Raw genomic sequence first — 17,184 nt, 5'->3', positions numbered from 1 at the left:
CTTCCTTCCATCCCTTTTCCCTCCTCTTCTCCCCAGTCTTTCTCTTCTTTGAGTACTTCTTTGACTTTCTTATGTTGGGCCTGCATACCTTCGTCACAGGCCTTTACTCAAGTTGCTGTCTATCAGCAGTGGGCTCTTCAATCTCTTCCTTCAGATTCTTGCAAGAAGAAATTGATTGGCTCAATTTGATGGAGCCCAGTCAACCTAGGCAGTGGGGCTTTGGATCAAGTACACATCTCTGGTTTAATTTGTTTTGGCTACCCCTCCCAGGAAGAGAGTGATTCCCTTTATTTTGAGTGTGGCCTGGCAAAACAAGAACACCGTCTTTTGCAAAGAATTGTGGTCTATTTTTCTCCAAACCCTTTTCAAGGTCCAGAACAGATGTTCACATCACTGACCTGAGATCTGACCTTTAACTCGAAGGGCCCTGAGAAGTGTCTGTTGAGACATGGGCCTCTCACTGTCCTTGAATCTTACCAGGCAAGGTCTGCTTGCTTTATGTTCATCTTTGGGCTCCAGGGCTTTCTCTAGTGAGAGTGAGGAGCCCTTCCTGCAGGCTGAAAATTTTCCAGGTTGAAAATTCAGCCTCTCGGCCACTTAATTCCATAGTTCCTTTTGCCAAAAGACTGCAAACTTCTTAAAGGGAGATAATCTCGGCGATCAGATCCAGTGGTCTCATCTTACAGATAGAAGAACTGAGGCTCAGATGGAGGCAATGTCACACAGTGAGCTAGGGTCAGGAGGCACCGAGAACCTCACAGATACCTCACCATGACTTCTGCATAGCATGCTCCCAATAAGCCCTCCTTGTTTTGCCTCTTTTTTTTTTTCTTCACTTTAGCTTCTCTCAAGTTCATACTTCTTTGTTCACGTCCCCCTTTCACTGATGGCTGCCTCTGAGATCGATCTGCATCTTCTTTCCCGGTAATAATGGTCTTTGGGGTTGTGTAATGGAAGCTGAGATGAGGCAGGAGTGAAATTCAATCTGGGTCTATCAAGCCAGTATCTCTCTGGGCCAACACCACTATAACACAAGACAGACACCAGAAGAGCACCTGGCTTCCTTCTGTGGGGTCAGCAGCAACCACAGTGTACAATGAAGGCACTCTAGCTCCCATCAAATGTCACTGCTTTTGCACTGTTCCCAGGCTACATCTGTAACAAGCTGGGCTTCTGCTGACTTCCTCCGAGTGATGAAGAACTTGTTGCTGTGGCTCCATTTTCCTCCCAGAAGGCTTTTTCTAACCATTGCAGCCCCTGGATTTTTAGGTCACTGAAAGTCACCTTACCCAGTTTCATTCCTCTCCTACTATCTCCTGGGTATCAACATGGGCTCTCAGCTCCCAAAGGCAGCCAGCTTCTCTCCAACACAGCCCTTTCTAGCTTCCCAATGGTCCTCAATCCGTGTGAGGGGGCCGAAGAAGATCCACTGAAAAGTGCTTGCTTAGCAGGCATGAGGCCCTGGCTTCCTAGCATTGCAAAATAAGTAAATACACAACTATGTAAATGTGAGGGCTGCTGGCTTAACTTTTCACCTGGAAAAGCTGTGGAGATAGCTCAGAGAAGGACTTGGAGGAAAGGGGATGCATAGTTCTTTTACTAGCATCTTGGGCAGGTATACATTAGAAAAAGCAACTGCTTAAACCAGAAAGAAAGACGCCGGGTTTTCATTTCTAAAAAATGTTGTGATAAAAACAAACCAAAAAAATACCCTCTCCCCAAAACAACAAACAAACAAACAAACAAACAAACAAACGAAACACCTCACTCCTGCAGTTTCTCAACACCAGTGTTATTTCCCCAGGCCTCTGCACTCAGCCACTTTTTCTGATTTCAGTTTGCAAAGTGAATGCTGGATCAGCCATAAGGCTCCGAAGGAAGGTCCTGCTTGGAGCCAAGCAAGCCAGGCCTTCACTCTGAAGGATACACAAGGCTTCCCTCCTAAAGACCCCCTTCCCCCAGCAAGGCCTGTCAGCCGGCCACTTTTAGAGAGCTCTCAGCAGGAAAACACAAAAGTGTGGGTTGAAGGAGAGAATGAATAGAGGGTGTAAAGAGGTTAGTAACAGACTGGTGATCTGGGATCTGAGAATGCAGAATCAGGAAGTAGTTTGATACCCTCCCATGTAGTGTCTCACGGCACTGTATGAGGTCCAAGGGGAAACAGCCTTGGGCAAGAAGACTCAGTATGGGATCCTTAAGAACAGAAAGAACATAGACTTCAGTCAGCTGATGGGGAAACAGCAGAAATGGGCCAAGGTTCCTTGAAGACAAAAGAACTTATTTCCCTTATTAGGATGAAGAACTCAGGATTCCTTCCCACTCCATCAGCTCTGCTGACCTGTATCTACAGAAAGAAAAAAAAAAAGAAAAAAACCCACAGTCATCCTTATGGACCAGAAAGATTTCAGTACATAAAGGAATTCAGCCACCTCGGCCATTTCCCAGGGGACAGATCCACATAAAGACTGGATCAGCACTTGTTCTCATATGGCCAAAGCTGTGGAGTAAGCTCAAGGTTACCCTGTCTGGAAGTTATGTTATCTAGCCGTGGTCACTGCCACAGAGGATCATGACAGTATTCAAACTAAGGGGTCAGGTTAACTGAGAGAGTCCCCTTTGCTGTGCTCAGCCATGGCCCAAACCAGGTAGAGCCTCAACAAGTGCTCCATGTGCATATTTTATTTCCTACAGATTGTTCAGCCTCTCCCCACCTCTGAAAGGCGAGGAGACTTACAGCCAGGGCAAAGACAAAACCAGACAGTTCATTCTCAGGTGCTTTGCAGATGGCGAGCCTGTCTGGATGTGCCAAACGAGCCCTGACAGCAAGGTAAGGGGCTCGGAATTTCTGGAAAGACTAGACTCTGGCACTATCAGTTAATATTCTGTAAACCCAGGAAATCCTCCAGATGTTAGAACATACAAATGACCCACTGCTGAGCCAATGAGGCCTGCTGCTGAGGATAGGCCCTCCAGGAAGTCAGTGCACTCCTGTTCCTTTGGTAATGAAGACAGCAAGTGGAGGTGGAAACAGTGCCCCGCCCCCAGGCCCCCAGACTGTTGGCTTCAACACACTGTGCCTTGTCCCATTGGTTGGTTGTGGATGCTGGGACTTCGATGAAGCTTGCTTCCTACCCCCACCCCGTGTGAGACAGAGAGAGAGAGAGACAGAGAGAGAGACAGAGAAAGTTCCCCACTGGGCCCTTTGGCTTTGGTTCAAAAGTCAGAGGGGCTCTCCACAGACTGTGAACATGTATTCTGTTTTGCTTTCCACCAGTGGCCTGGTACAGCCATGGTTCAAAGCTCACTACAAAACAAAATCCCATCCAGTCCAGCTCCAAGCCCCACTTCTCTTAGCAAGCGGTCTGGAGCCCTTCTGCCTTCTAGACTCACTCTCTGGCCATCTCTTCCTTTCTGCACTGCTCCCCACCACCGACAACACGTCCCCTATCCAGCCAAATAGCTGGGAGTTGCAGAATTAGCTCTCTTCTCTTTAATCTAGAGCCTTCCATAGCCTTAATAGATGCCTGTCCCTTCATTAAAAACCGTAGTAATTCTCCATTCCAGTGCCGGGTCCCTCAGGAATCCCTCCCACCCCCAGCCTGGTGGACTGCCCCTCCATGGTGCTTTCTTTGTGCCTGTCCCTGTATCAAGTCCTCGCTTATCTCCTATCCTTTCACAGACTGTCGCCCTCCCACAAGATTGAGCTCCTGCCAAGCACAGACTGAGGGCCTTCCTGGTCCCTGCATGTCCACATGTGCTCATTAGATATTTCACAAATGAATCACTCAAAGGATTTCTGCAGCAGGTCCGTCCCAGCACTTCCAGTCTGCACCTGACTCCGCGGCTTCGGTGAGACGCATCTTATATTTCTCTTGGAGGCTTCCGTGCTAACCTGCTTTAACCAAAACAGCAGAGACCTGGTCAAGTGAGGCCAGAATTATGCACTGCATCGAATTCTTCCGGCCGCAATGTTCCAGCTCTTAAGCATGGCCAATGGAAAATTAATTGGTCGCAAAGTGCATATCTAATTACAACATCCCGCCCCTGCCACAGCGATGCGCGAACGTTAATTATAACATATGAATCTCAATGACCGACGGTGGCACTTCGTGCCGCATTAATAACCCCACTTGTCTCCCCCACAGCTTCGCTCCCAGTGCACACACTACGCTTTCTCTTAACGGCCATTAGGACAGACTTTACACTTTAGGCGCGGAAGTCCTCATCCTTACAGCTTGCCTCATTCTAAAACCGTGTTTTTCTGCAAACCCAGACGGTGCCTTCGCCCTCAGTTCTGTCCCCCACCGCAGAGGGCCCCGCTAACACAAGAGGTCGTTGGAAGGCAGATATCCGCGTAGCAACATTAGTCTGTCCAGGCAGTTCAGGCCGCATCCCCGGCGTCCCCCTAATTCCCAGCTCTCCAGGGCCCGCCATCCCAGGAAAGAAAGGCGAACTACATTACCCATCAGGCTTGCAGTCTCCCTCTTTCCTTTCAAGTCTTTGCACGTGGCCGGAGGGGAAGGCGGGGCCTGGACGTCACTCTCCTACATTCTCTTTCCCTGTGTCAGTACAGGGATCTTTTTTTCCTTCCTCTACTCCCTCCCTCTGCTTGCCCCTCCCTCCCTGTCTCCCTTCCCTCCCTCCCTCCCCTCTCGACTGGGTCGGTCCGCTGGGGTGCCGTATCCCCTCACTGCCGGGACGGGCCGAACTCCCAGCAGGAGTCCGATCTCTGGAGCCTGGTCCCTCCCTTCCCCTTCCCTGCCCCCTTCCCCCACCCCCGACGCGGGCTCCGCGCGGCAGCCGGAGGAACCCCGAGGTGAGCATCCCTTGTCCGCCCTCCTCTTTTAGTCACCTCGGTTTGCGGGTGGATTCGGGGACCCGGGAGGAGGGCTACGTGACGTGCTCTTGATTATAGATAAATCCGGGAAAACCGCTCCAAACAATCCTCCCCTCCCTCCCTCCCAGTGCTTTAGTCAGCCCGAAGTCCGCACCCATCCCTGGTCCCCCTCCTCTGGGTCTAGGGGTACCGCACTCTCCGATCTCGCCCCCTCCCGGGGTTTGTCCTGGGGTGGTGGGCCCAGCTCCCCGCGCGGTGGGGACCGTGACTTCGGAGCCCCGGAACCCAGAGAGGTTCCTGGGGAACGCGCGTCTGGAGCCCCACTCGCGGTGGAGCCGCCGTCTCGTGCCGGGTTCCGACCTGCGGGAGGCAGCCCGCGAGCGAGATTCCTTTCCCTTTTGTTTTGGAGCCTCGTTTGCTGCAGTGAGCAGTTGCTCCAGCGCCAGGCAAACTTGCAGCTGTTCCGACCGCGCGCTGCGCCGAGGTCGGAGCTCGGCTGGGGAGGCGGCTGCGGGCGCGGCGGCTGCAGCACCCGGGCTTGCGGGAGGGACCCCGCGCGCGCGTGTCTGCGCTGCCCTTCCCTGCCGCGCTGGCGGATCGTGTCTGTGGCCGCGGCGGTCCCTGCGGGCTCGGGGATGGGATGTCTGTGGCTGGCTCGCGTCTAGACAGGCGGCAGACCCCTCCCTTCGTCCTCGGTGAGCCCGGCGGGCCGCGGAGGGCGCGGCGGGTAGGAGCGGAGGAGGGAGCCTCGGCGGAGCCATTGCAGTGGCAGCTTTGGCCGTTCTCCGCCGTGGTGATTCTGTTGGCTTTAAGAATTACCATTCCTGTGGCCTCGGAGTAATGGGGCCTGGGGGCTGGCTACGCCCTGCGGAGCTGGGGTTAAGTTGACAAGCTCTGAAAAGCCGGGTCTCGCTGGCGAGGGCTCCGAGGGCTGCAGAGTGGGCTGATGAGGGGGACCAGCAGGTGACGGTGGCAGGCGCGGGATTTAGGGGAGATGGGGGCGGTGGCTTGGCTGAGGCCGATGTCTAGGGGATCGGGAGAGCTGCCTGCCGGTTTCTGGATGCCACCGGAGGACACGTCCCCGGGACCGGGCTTCGGAGCCGGTTATTTGTTGGCGTTATGAGACAATCCAGGATTCAAACCCTGCTCTCCGCCGCCCCTTCTCTGCTTTTGCGGAGTTCTCAGGGTAGGGGCCGGGGTAGGGGTTGGGGGGACGCGTGAGCTCAAAAGGGGGCGCGGCATGCAGAAGGGAGGGATCGGCGGCTGTGCCCTGCGTGTCCCCACGAGGAGGGAGGCTTCGCCTCCTCCGCCCGACTGTGTGTGTGTACACACAGCTTGGTCTTGGAGGGGGCGGCATAGTGGAGGACTGCGTGGAGTGGATGCCTCATGGGATTGGACCAGCCAACCCCAGATGATGTGAGACGGGCTCTCGGTCTTGTGTGTGTCCACGCTTGGGTTACTAAGGAATCGTTATGCTGGCTCCGGGGACCACCTTAGGATGGCTTGGGTTCTCTGGCAGCATGGGAGTGTGGCCCTCCCTCCACGAGCTCTCCTCCCTCGAGCCCAGTGACTGGCTGCCCACCCTGAAGGCTGGGAGGATCCACCCCAGCTCTGGCGCCCCCCACCCCACCCCCCGCAACCCAGCAAGCCACATTCAGGATCCTTGAACCTAGTACGGAGGCTCCCTGTGGTGATGCTTGTGTCTGCTCATTTCCTCGGCTGTCCTCTGAGATCCTAGAGAGAACTCACGCGTTCAGACACCCCTCCCGCCCCCAGTTCTTCAGTTGAGGACCGAAGCCTGCCCGGTAGCCACAGCCTAGGGCCTATCTGCCTCTGCCCGCAGCGGGGTCACACGCCACTGCCTGCCCCGCCCGCCCGGCTGTCATTTCTGAAGCTCTGAGATTATCCTCCTCTGGCTTGGGGCCCCTGCACAGCCTGGACGCCCCAGATCGGGTGTTGGGAGCCTCCCCAGGTCGAAAGTGACACTGTTTAAGCACCGCCTCTGCTCAGAGGGAGGCGCGGCAGAGGACAGGGAGGAGCAATGGGCTGTCCTGCCGGGTTCCTCCGGCCCAGCGCAGGGGCTGGGCCCAAACCTCTGGAATCTCCGCTCCTAGTCCTACGCCATGCAAGGAAATCGCCAAGATTTTCAAACATTCCTCAACAGACACTAGATAATGGCAGGACGCTCTCGGGTAGCCTGAGGAAAGTCCTCCGAGTGTGTGAAACGGGACTACCGTTAGCAATAGGCCCAGCGGTGAGTCCAGTGCCTATCCTGGTGAGGACCCCTTCAGGTCGGAGACAGTAATTTGCAAGGCGTTCTGGGTATAGCGCCATTGAGATGAGTAGATTGCTAGAATGAGAACATGTATCTATGGATTTACAGAGAGAGAGCGTCAGTCGCCCCACCATATATCATCACAGTTGCCAAAGAGGTAGGGAAGGGCCAGGCCCACTGTACAGACGACACCAAGGCCCGGAAGTGATATCACTTGCCTATGGCCTTTCAGTAGGTAAAGGACAACTTTCTTCCTTGTGATTTCTGTTTGCAGCCCGTAGCTGCTTATTTTTGTTTAAGGCAGGGCCTCCCCATGCTGCCTGGCTTACCTCTGCCTCCCAGATGCTGGGATAGCAGGCGTGCACCTGGTACCCACAGCTTTTTATTTAAACAGTGACATTTATCTATTTATTTATTTATTTATTTATTTATTTATTTATTTATTTATTTATTTATCCTGGCACATATTCTTTGTCAAAATGCATTTTTGCTGTTACTGTGACACAGGGTCTCACTATGTAGCCTTGGTTAGCTTCCCTATGTAGACCAGGCTGTCCTTGAACTCGTGGAGATCCACCTGCCTCTGGAGTGCTAAGGTTAAAGGTGTATACCGCCGTGCTTGGATTTTCTCAAAATAAGTAACACTCACGAAAAGAGCTACTATAAACCGCGGGCCTTTACCACTCACCTAATCGTTTGGTGTTGGCGAGTACATGCCCGCTCTGATGCACCTGTTACATGTATGTAGTAAGCACCTAGAGGGCGTGTGCACTTGTTCATGGAGTCCTTGGTGAGTCCAAGAGGTGTTGTTTGCATAGGCTTTTGTTGTTGTCATTTTTTTTTTTTTTTTGAGACAGGCTAGCCTGTTGTATACTTATATAGCCCAGGCTGGTTGGTCTCAAACTTACAGCAACATTCCTGCTTCAGCCTTCCAAGTACTGCTAGGATGTATTCTTTACTGCTTTCAGTGCCACCGAACGAAAAATGTAAACCCGCCGTCTTCCTGTCTTCCTGCCTGTCTAGAGATGGCCAAGCCTGGGAAACAACAAAGCATCCATACATGTCTGTGTGAGTGCCTCGGCGGTCATGCAAGTGGAAGTTTTCAGGCGTGAGCTAGGAGGGTTTTTAAAGTTGGCAAACTGATCCGAAAACTACCTGACCCACCCATTTATTCCCAGGCATGTGTTGGGCACCTTTGAGTTTGTGTATCTTGAAGTACATATAAAAGAAGTTAACAACTAGTTCCGGTTATGTGTTAGGACAGTGGTTCTCAACCTGTGGGTTGCCACCCCTTTAAGGCGGTTTGAGTGGCCCCTAAGGCCACTCAAAGGGGGGTCACCTCTTTACACTATGATTTATAACAAGTAGCAGAATTACAATTATGAAGTAGCGATGAAATAATTTTATGGTCTGGGGTCTCCACAACATGAGGAAGTGTATTAAAAGGTTGCAGCAGTAGGAAGGTTGAGAACCACTACGATAGACTCTAACACTGCCCTTCCTGCTGTGGTGGATATATGAATGTCAGTTTCGCAGATGCTTACGATGGACCCATCTGTATTGCTTTGGGCACACGAAGGCACCACACCAGGCATCGTTCAGTTACGCTGCAAGAGGCAACCCATCATCAATATTTTGTGATACTCACCCTGGGACACATGTTGGTTGCCAGGTCCCCTACCTCTTGGTATCTGAGAGCAAAGGTCGAGGGAAGAAGGGGCAGGGAAGGTCCTCCAGTCTCTGTGGCCTAACTGCAAGCTGTTTGGAATCTCTGAGGTGGGGCTAGGGCTAGGTCCTTCTGCAGGAGATAGGCAGCTGAGGAAGGTTATGCCCTCAGGCCAACCAGCAGGTCCCTCTGAGCCAAGGCACTGTGAAGATGTTCACTCTGTTCCTAGCTCTAGCTCTAATGTGCCGTGACTCCGAGATAAGCTGTGTGGTTTTGGTCCAGGTCTCACCAGGCCCTCACGAGGTCTGTAGATGTTTGTATGAGGCTGTCCGGTTCCAAATTTCACACGTGTGATCTCTGTCTTCCTCCAATTCCGCTTCCACTGCCCCTACTCCAAGGATATTATATATATATATATGTATGTATGTATATACATATATATATTTTTTTTTTTCAATTCTGATTATGATGGTAGAAGCTGGAGGTGGGCGGTTGGGATGCAGAATCTCGGTTCTGGAGAGACAGGAAGACAGGCAGACAGACAAGCATATTGCAGTCTGTGAGAATTCTCCCACAGTAGCACTTCTGCAGAACTTACCTGATCGCATGTTGCAGCTGGACTTTATAGCCAAAGCCGAGCTGTGGGGTTAAGAACTGGAAGAGAACAGGCCCGTCCCTGGAGCCTGTGTATTTGTCATGTCTAGCCGGGAAGCTGGACCCAACTGCTGGCTCAGGAGAAGCATTGTGGAGTAAATACAGGGTGAGAGGCAGTTTTCATAGCAAGGATACATAGAGTAGGACTGGTTGGGGATGGTTTAATGGAAGAGGTGTTTTTGGGAGTAGGTGCAGGTGTTCTGTCTGTGTGAGGGGTTTTAGATTATTGGTCCAGATGTGGATAGAGGAAACTGAGTGTGCATGAGGTGGGATGGAGCAAAGAGATTTGGTCGATCACCCTGCAGTCATCGTGACCCTCTTCATTGCTATTGGGCTTTGTAGGCCTGGGTCAGTGTTAGGTTGGGCTACGACAGAGGACATGCCTAGAGCCTTGATTCAAATGTTGTGGGGAGAGAAACACAAATCGTTACATTTCCCAACAGTGTACAGGAAAGCCCGAAGATTTTTCAGGTGCCTGATGACTCAGAGGACCTGCCATCAGGGAGGACTTCCTGAAGGAGGCAGCTCAAGCACTGACTATTAAAAGAGAGAAAGGAACCATCCAGAGGAGCCAGGAAAAGGGCCTTCTCTGGTAGGCACCAGCAGGCACAAAGGGAGCGGGGGCTGGAGCAGACTGACTCTGGGAAGGAACCATTAGCAGTGAGGTGGAACTCAAGAACACAGCCCAGGAAGTATTGTCCTTCACAACCAGTAAAGGACCAGCTGTTAGACTGATGCTCCATCTAGGATGGGAGAGGGCCTTTAACGAGGTGGCCTCTGGGCTCTGGAGCTGCAGTGTTTGTGTCAGAGGGAGGTGATCTGAAGCCAGGCCAGACACTGGAGATGAATCAAGGGTCACATGTTGTCTTACTTAGGTTTCTGTTGCTGTGACAAAAATAACTGGGACCAAAAGCAACTTGGGAAGGGAAAGGTTTATTTCATTATAGTTCTCTGTCACAGCCCATCATTGGAGGAAGTCAGGGCAGGAACTCAAGGTAGGAAGCTGGAGGCAAGAGCTGATGCAAAGGCCATGGAGGATGCTGCGTACTGCCTTGCTCCTCCTGGCTTGCTCAGTTTGTTTTCTTCTAGGGATGACACTGCCCAAAATGAGCTAGGTCCTCCAACACCAATCATGAATCGAGTTAATGCACTGCAAGCCAGGCTGGTGCGGGCTTTTTCTCAGTGAGGGGTCCCTTTTCCCAAATGACTCCTGCTTCTGTCAAGTTGACATACAACCAGCTGGCATACATGTTAAACAGATTTGGGAAGCACAGCCTGTGGTTATGGCTTATATGTAAAAGGGGAACCCTTCACAGATCCCCAGGCTTCCGGCCACACTGACTGAGTGCAAATGGCAGCCCAAGCATAAACTGGGATAGGTCTGCCGGGTGAGGGTGAGAATAAAGAGCTGTGGCAAGTTCAGCATCATTGGCTTTGGATTGGAATCGCAGATACTACAATACCGGAGGAAGAAGAAGGGTAAGCAGGAGCCACTGCGCTGAGAGTGAGGAGGCATCTGTGAGGTGATGGGGGACCCAGACCCTGGCAGACAATGCAGCAGACCTCTTCCTCCCATTGTCAGAGAATCCTTTGTCACACAGGGCTGCTGGCTCCGTAGGGAAGCCAGGCAGGGATGCTGTGTCATGCTGGAGGCCCAGCTGGCGGAAGCAGGCTGCAGCTTCAGCTGGATGCATTAGAGTGAGCGAGGCGAGAGAGGCTCTTTCCTCTTTTAACAGCCACAAGGAGCGGAGTCCTGTCCCAGGCCCTTGAGAAGGGGAACTGCTTTTCAGGAGCAGGTGGTGTGTGTGAGGTAAGATGGGGACATACAGAAAAAAAGAGCTAAGGAGCTGCACAAGCCAGAAGCGTAGAATGAGTGCGAGCTAAGTGAAACTGCGTAGCGGAGATCCCGTTTCGTTCATCCATCATTGTACAGGGCTGCTGATGGGATCAACCCTTTTCCTGTTTGGACTCTGAAGACCCAAAGCTAAGCCTGGCACACAGGAGGTGTTGGTCTCCCGTGGGTCTTTGCAGGGATGTGGCCGTTGTGTAGGATCAGAGGTCGGCCAGAGAAGTCATCTGGGCACAAATCCTAAGGGGGCACCCCCATACTGACTTAGACACTTTCAGTGCCACAGTAGAATGCCCCTGGAACCCTTCCAAATACAGAGTGCCTGGAGATGCTGCAGAAGCTCAGCAGAATCCTTTCTAAGAACAGCTTAGCTCACTAAACGCAAAGGAAGCCCTGCCCCAGATGAGACCCGGGAGTGTGCTCAGGCAACGCTGGGCTTGACAGGTAGCTACTGGGCTCAGAACCCCAGGGCCTGAGCCCTGATGGTGTCTCCTCTGGGATGGGGAATGGAGAGCCCTGCCTCTAGTGGGTACAGGGAGGTTTGCCTACCAGGAGAAAGCACAGGCTAGCCATCACCCACCGCCTCCTGGCATGGGTAGTGCTGGCCTGTTTGGATTTGAGGTTGGGAGAAAAATACCTCCCAGCTGTTGGAAACCTCAGGCCTTTTACAGCTTTGGGTGTCCACCTGTTATTTTATCCTAGGGCTCTAAAGAAGAAATTAACTCACAGTCCCGGGGCCTTGATCCTGCCCATTGTGGGCCAGAGGCTCTGAGGAAGTGAGGTTCTTCACCCATTGTTGATTGTCAGAGTCCAAGTCTCGCATTCAGGGCATCGTGAATGAGTGAGTGAAGGGGAGGAGGAGAGGGCAGAAGGGCCCTGAGTAGGACCTTGAGAGTGGGCCTGGAAGACAACTGCCCAGTGCTGGAGGCAAATGGATCGTGTGGAGAATTGTCCCTCCCTCACCTTAGATGTATGACATGGCTTGGGTTCAATCCCCAGAACTGCAGGGGAAGAAAGAAAACGAAGTAACGTATTTGTGGATGAATCCCATCTGGCTACAAAACCCAGATCTTTTCTCACACTGCTTGCTCATCGCAAATCCTTACAGGTATGGCATCTTCCCAGGCTGCTGTTTAGGGCACCCAGTGAGGATTTCCATGGTCATTTCTTCTCCAGACCACATTCCTCCATGTCCTCCCTGAGCCCAGAGATACAGTTTCAAACTTGGGGTCAGCTAATTTCCCTTTTGCTTGCTTGGGAATGCAGGCCAGCAAAGCACTTGGACCACTGTGAACCTTTATTGCACTGCCACTTTTGTCTGGATGCTGGGTTTCACCATCCTGCTTCTGCCAGAAGGGCCCCTGTTTGCTAAGACCGAGAATCCAGCCAGTTTCTGTCTTAACTGGTTTAACGCACAGAGACCTTGCAAGGATACATGTTGACTGGGCAGAGCTGGTTGTGTGGGCGCAGTCTGTGATATGGAAGCTATTTTTTTAAATTTTTGTTTGATTTTGTTCTTGGTTTCTGAGATGGGGTCTAGGTATGTAGCCCAGGCTCACCCTGAACTCTCTAAAGTGTCTTGTATCCAAACTTGTGATCCTTCTGTCTCAACCTTCTAGGTTCCATGCCTGGCTTGATACAGACACTCTGAGCTACTTTGGTTTATAGACAATTGCAAGAGACACCTGTATTTGATGCCTGGAACACTTTTGCTCATGAGGGAGCCATATGCATGGAGCTGGGTTCAGTGGGTATCTGTGGTATGCCAGGCTCAGCGTTGGGTACTCCAGTATGGGTCTCACAGAAGGAAACTGACTTCTGTGAGGGAGACTGCTAGGGGCAGAGACATGGAAATGCCTGGTTATAATGGTGGCCACAGAACCCTGGAGTTACTCAGAAGGCATGTATGTGGGGCAGGGTGGACGCTGCCCCTGTGATTCTGTTCCAGGGTAATCCCTTGGGGTATACAAGAACCCCACGTTACCACCTGCTGTGAACACCCAGGCCTTTGTCATGATCTTGGGGAATTTGCTATGACTCTGAACCATGAGATCAAAACAGTAGCCTGCTGCTGAACTCTTATCCTGGCCTGTTTTCCCACAGGATGGCATTCACAGTGTGATTTTTAGGGCATATGTGTTATTTGAGTGTTGTGTCTGTCTGTAGCACCCCAGGATCTCCTACAAACAGAGGTGTTCCGCAATTCCTTTCTTTTTGCAGAGCAGGGTGGCTAGTGTCTGTGTGGCTTACATGTCTGCTGGCACCTATCGGCTAAGGAGAGTAGCAGCTGCTGCCGCAGTAAGGTTGGCCAGGTTGAGGCAGCTCTGCTAATTTCTGCTGGACTCCTTGCTGTGTTGACAGAGCCAGTGGTGAAGGCCAGAGATTCTGGAAACACACACAGTCTGGGTCTTTCTCCTCCATAGACCTCTGTCCTCCTTGTGCACGTGTATATGGGTTTGCAGATGGCTCAGGCCAGGGGGATAAGAAGAGGCTCGAAGCGTATCCAGCCTCCACCTGCTTGGGTGTCTGTGGTTGGTGTACCAGCTCAGAGAAGCACACAGCCTTTCCTTTGGCTTCATCCTCCACCCCCATGGTTCCTCGACTGCTTCCCTGGTTTGTGCTCAGAGGTGGTGAACACACTAGAAGTGTCACCCGCTTACATGTCAACCATGCGGGTCCTGTAGGGCCGGTGCAGCCCTTGCCATGACACCCACACCAGGAGGAAGGTATGGTTGGTTACAGTACATGCCTGTTAAAAGGCATGTGTTCATTTGGACTCGGCTGCAGACTCTGAGTCTGCATAGGGCCTGGAAGAGGGTTCTGTGGGTCCTCACCTTCGAATGTTTTGAAGAGGAAGAAGGATCACTGCTCATGTTGCTCTGAGTAGACTGTGTTCCCTGAAAGCCCTGCTAGAGTCCTTGAACCCATGGGGTTTCTGGGAGTCAGGGTCTCTACAGAGGGCAATGGGCTGCATCCTTAGGTAACATGATTGGCATCTGTGTAAGAATGGAACTTGGGCTAGGTGTGGAGGTGCATGGGTGTAAACCTAGCACTGAAGAGCCTGCTGCAGGAGGATTGCTGCGTTATATAGCAAGGCCTTATCTGGAAAGAAAAAAGAAAAAAGTGAAAGAAATCATGGACTGCAGATGGAGATGAGCAGTGCCCTGGGGTTAGTCCCTTTACCCCCCCCCCCAAACAAAGCCTGAGTAGATTAGAGCAGATGTAACAGACTGAGGGAACCAGCGCTCGAGGACATGGAGCCCCAAGGAGAAGGGCTTTAAACTACACAAACACAAACACACACGGACAGCATAGTACATAGTGCAGTACAGTAGAGCACAGCACAGCACAGCACAGCACAGCACAGCACAGCATAGTATAGTATAATATAGTAATCAGTGCTCCTGATGCCTTGGTTCTGGACATCTATCCCCAGCATTGTGTGCCTTGATTTCCTGTTGCTCTCAGCCTCACAGTGTGCCCCAGGACAGGAATGTATGTCCCCTGAGCATGGAGACCATTGAGCCTGCATACTGAGTGATAACTTAAAAAACCCAGCATGTATTTGATTACTAATGTAAGAGCACATAGCGGGTGCTTTTTATATACTAATTAGCCTTCCAGACCTATATTTTATCCATGAAACAGTGAGGGCACAGGGAGTGTTTGCCTTAGGTTGCATGGCTAGGGAGTAGTATAGCAGATTTCAGTTCAGCCTTGCTTTTCACCCTCACACACTGACTAGCTATACTGAGGCCCTTGTGATGTTCTGGGGAGGTTTGTCACTTATAGTTTGGGTGAGCAAGTCACTTCTATCCACATGTTTCTTCTTGGTGACTCCAAGACTTACATGAGATGACTTCTTGGGTGCCTGCCCCTTCTCACTCTGAGGTTCCATGCCTGTCCTTTCATTAGTTAGAATTGCCCACAGTGGGGCTGGTATGGAGAAGGAAGGGACCCTGAGTCTCTCTCTCTCTCTCTTTTTCCCCTTTGCTGACCCTAAGGCTGCAGCTCCAGGTCCACCTGAGGATAACGGTCTCTCCTGTGGGAAGAGATGAATTCTGTCAGCAGCAGCAGAACTGACCCCACCCCAGGCCAAGCCAGCCCAGGTCCTACGAGGAAGGCCTGGGATGAGTTATATCCAGAGAAGCACTCGGTCAGCTGGGGCTGATGCAGCCTCAGGAGGCAGATAGGGCCTGAGACTCAGGCTCTCGCCCATTCTGCTTCCCCGTGTCTAGGCCCATGGCGGCAGCAGCAGAGGGCCGAGTAGGGAGATGGCTGTCTGGAAGTTCCAAGGACACAGTTGAGAATAGGGTCATCAGTCAGAAGGGAACTTGGATGCCAACATCTGGCAAGCCAGCGCGGAGCGTATTCCTAAAGGAGGCTGACTTTGCTCACCACACTGGAGACAGGCTTGCTTAATGGATCCGTAATAGATATGAGAAAAGCATCTTTTCAGAGAACCCAGTTCTTGGTGGCCTGCTGTGACCTCATTGCTTTTCTGATTCTTGCATTAAGACATTTGGATAGAGACAGCAAACCTCTGTGCCTTCCCTTCTATTGTCAGGGTTCTCTGGGGACACAACTCCTGTGTTTTTGTGGGACGCCTAGGGGGCTGATGGGACTAATGTACTAATTCTAGCAGGGCCCTTAAAGGAAAATAACCCAGTGGACCAGCCAAGATCACGCACACTCACTGTAGAACAGCACATGGAGAAAGGGCTTTCTGAGCCATCCCTTCCTGGCTCTTCAGAATGTTGTGTAGAGGTTTTCAGGTACTCCGTCCACTGAGCCACCCTGTCAGTTATTGTGACCAACGATAGCATTATCTCCCAGCTGAGACAAGGGTCACATCAATTCAGATTTACCCAATGCACCAGAATGGATGGGGAAACAGCTTTTCAGAATAGCAGGCAGTCCTGGGTCTGGATCTCACTGAAGAGGGGCCCCTGGCAGAGAAAGGCAAAGCCCTGTGGTGTGTCCCCAAATTCATCCTCTGAGCAGCGTGGGCAGTCGCAAACAGTTGAGAACCATCTGAAAGTCTCTGCACACCTACCCTTTCATCTTGGGGATGGAAGAGCCTGATAATTTGACATAATCCACGTTCCTGAGGTTGAGAGGGGTCTGTGGAGTTTGGCCTTCATCAGTCTCTCAGGGCCTGTGGCTCACTACGTTATGTTATGGCCCAGGGCCATAGCGTGAGGCAGGTTGGGATAGTGCCCTAGGTATAAAGTGAGTAGTACCGGAAACAAGCAATAGCCAGTTGTCTATCTTCGCACTGCTTCTAGTGTGGCCCATAACGGCTAATCTGTTTTAAGATTTAGTTTCTAGGTGGGGGAATCTCCATTTCCTCCCAGCTCTTGTCAGAATAATCTAGGGTAAAGATCTGTTTTCCAGGCCTGGGCTCCACCCCAGCCCTGGTGACAGCCAAAACCACCTCTGCCCAGATTCTTCTGAATGGTCCTGAGAGCCAAGAATCAGCTGCAAAAGCAGTGAAATATTTTTAGATGTATTTATTTTATGTGTCTGAGTATTTTGCCTGTATGCATGCCTGGTGCCCACAGAGGTCAGGAGATGGGACTCAGCTACCCTGGAACTGAGTTATGGTTAAGAGCCACTATATGTGAGCTAGGAACTGAGCCCAGGTCCTCGGTAAGAGCAGCAAGTCCTGTTAAACTGCTGAGCCATCTCTCCAGCCCCAGGGGCAGCAATTTTGTGTTTGTTTTGTTTTGTGTAAGGGTACCAATACATAGCCAGTCTGGCTTCCTGCCTCATCCCCTTCACTATTGAGCTTACAGACATTGACTACTAGGTCTGGCTGGGGAGTGAGGTTCTTAAGAGCTGACTCACCAGGCCTGGGAAAGCTGGGGGTGGATCACACAAGACCTAGGGACCTGTGACTT

The 17,184-nt window shown here is 51.8% G+C and overlaps 1 protein-coding gene across 4 annotated transcripts in view; it reads left to right on the top strand.

The window, feature by feature from the left end:
* The first annotated feature begins 4,553 nt into the window (after positions 1-4,553).
* Positions 4,554-17,184, top strand: part of Ctif (cap binding complex dependent translation initiation factor) — a 241,383-nt gene continuing 228,752 nt past the window's right edge. For 2 of the 4 annotated variants that reach the window (XM_055622607.1, XM_055622606.1), the window contains exon 1: positions 4,554-4,816. The gene's annotated coding sequence lies outside the window, so the exon portion shown is untranslated. Of the gene's footprint in view, positions 4,817-5,514; positions 5,533-17,184 lie in introns of those variants that run through there. The other 2 variants (XM_055622609.1, XM_055622608.1) reach the window with 2 other exon arrangements.

The sequence above is a fragment of the Psammomys obesus genome, unplaced genomic scaffold, assembly GCF_907164565.1.
Source record: "Psammomys obesus unplaced genomic scaffold, mPsaObe1.curated_primary_1811, whole genome shotgun sequence".
Lineage (NCBI taxonomy): Eukaryota > Metazoa > Chordata > Mammalia > Rodentia > Muridae > Psammomys > Psammomys obesus.
This window is presented reverse-complemented; position numbering and strand designations above follow the sequence as displayed.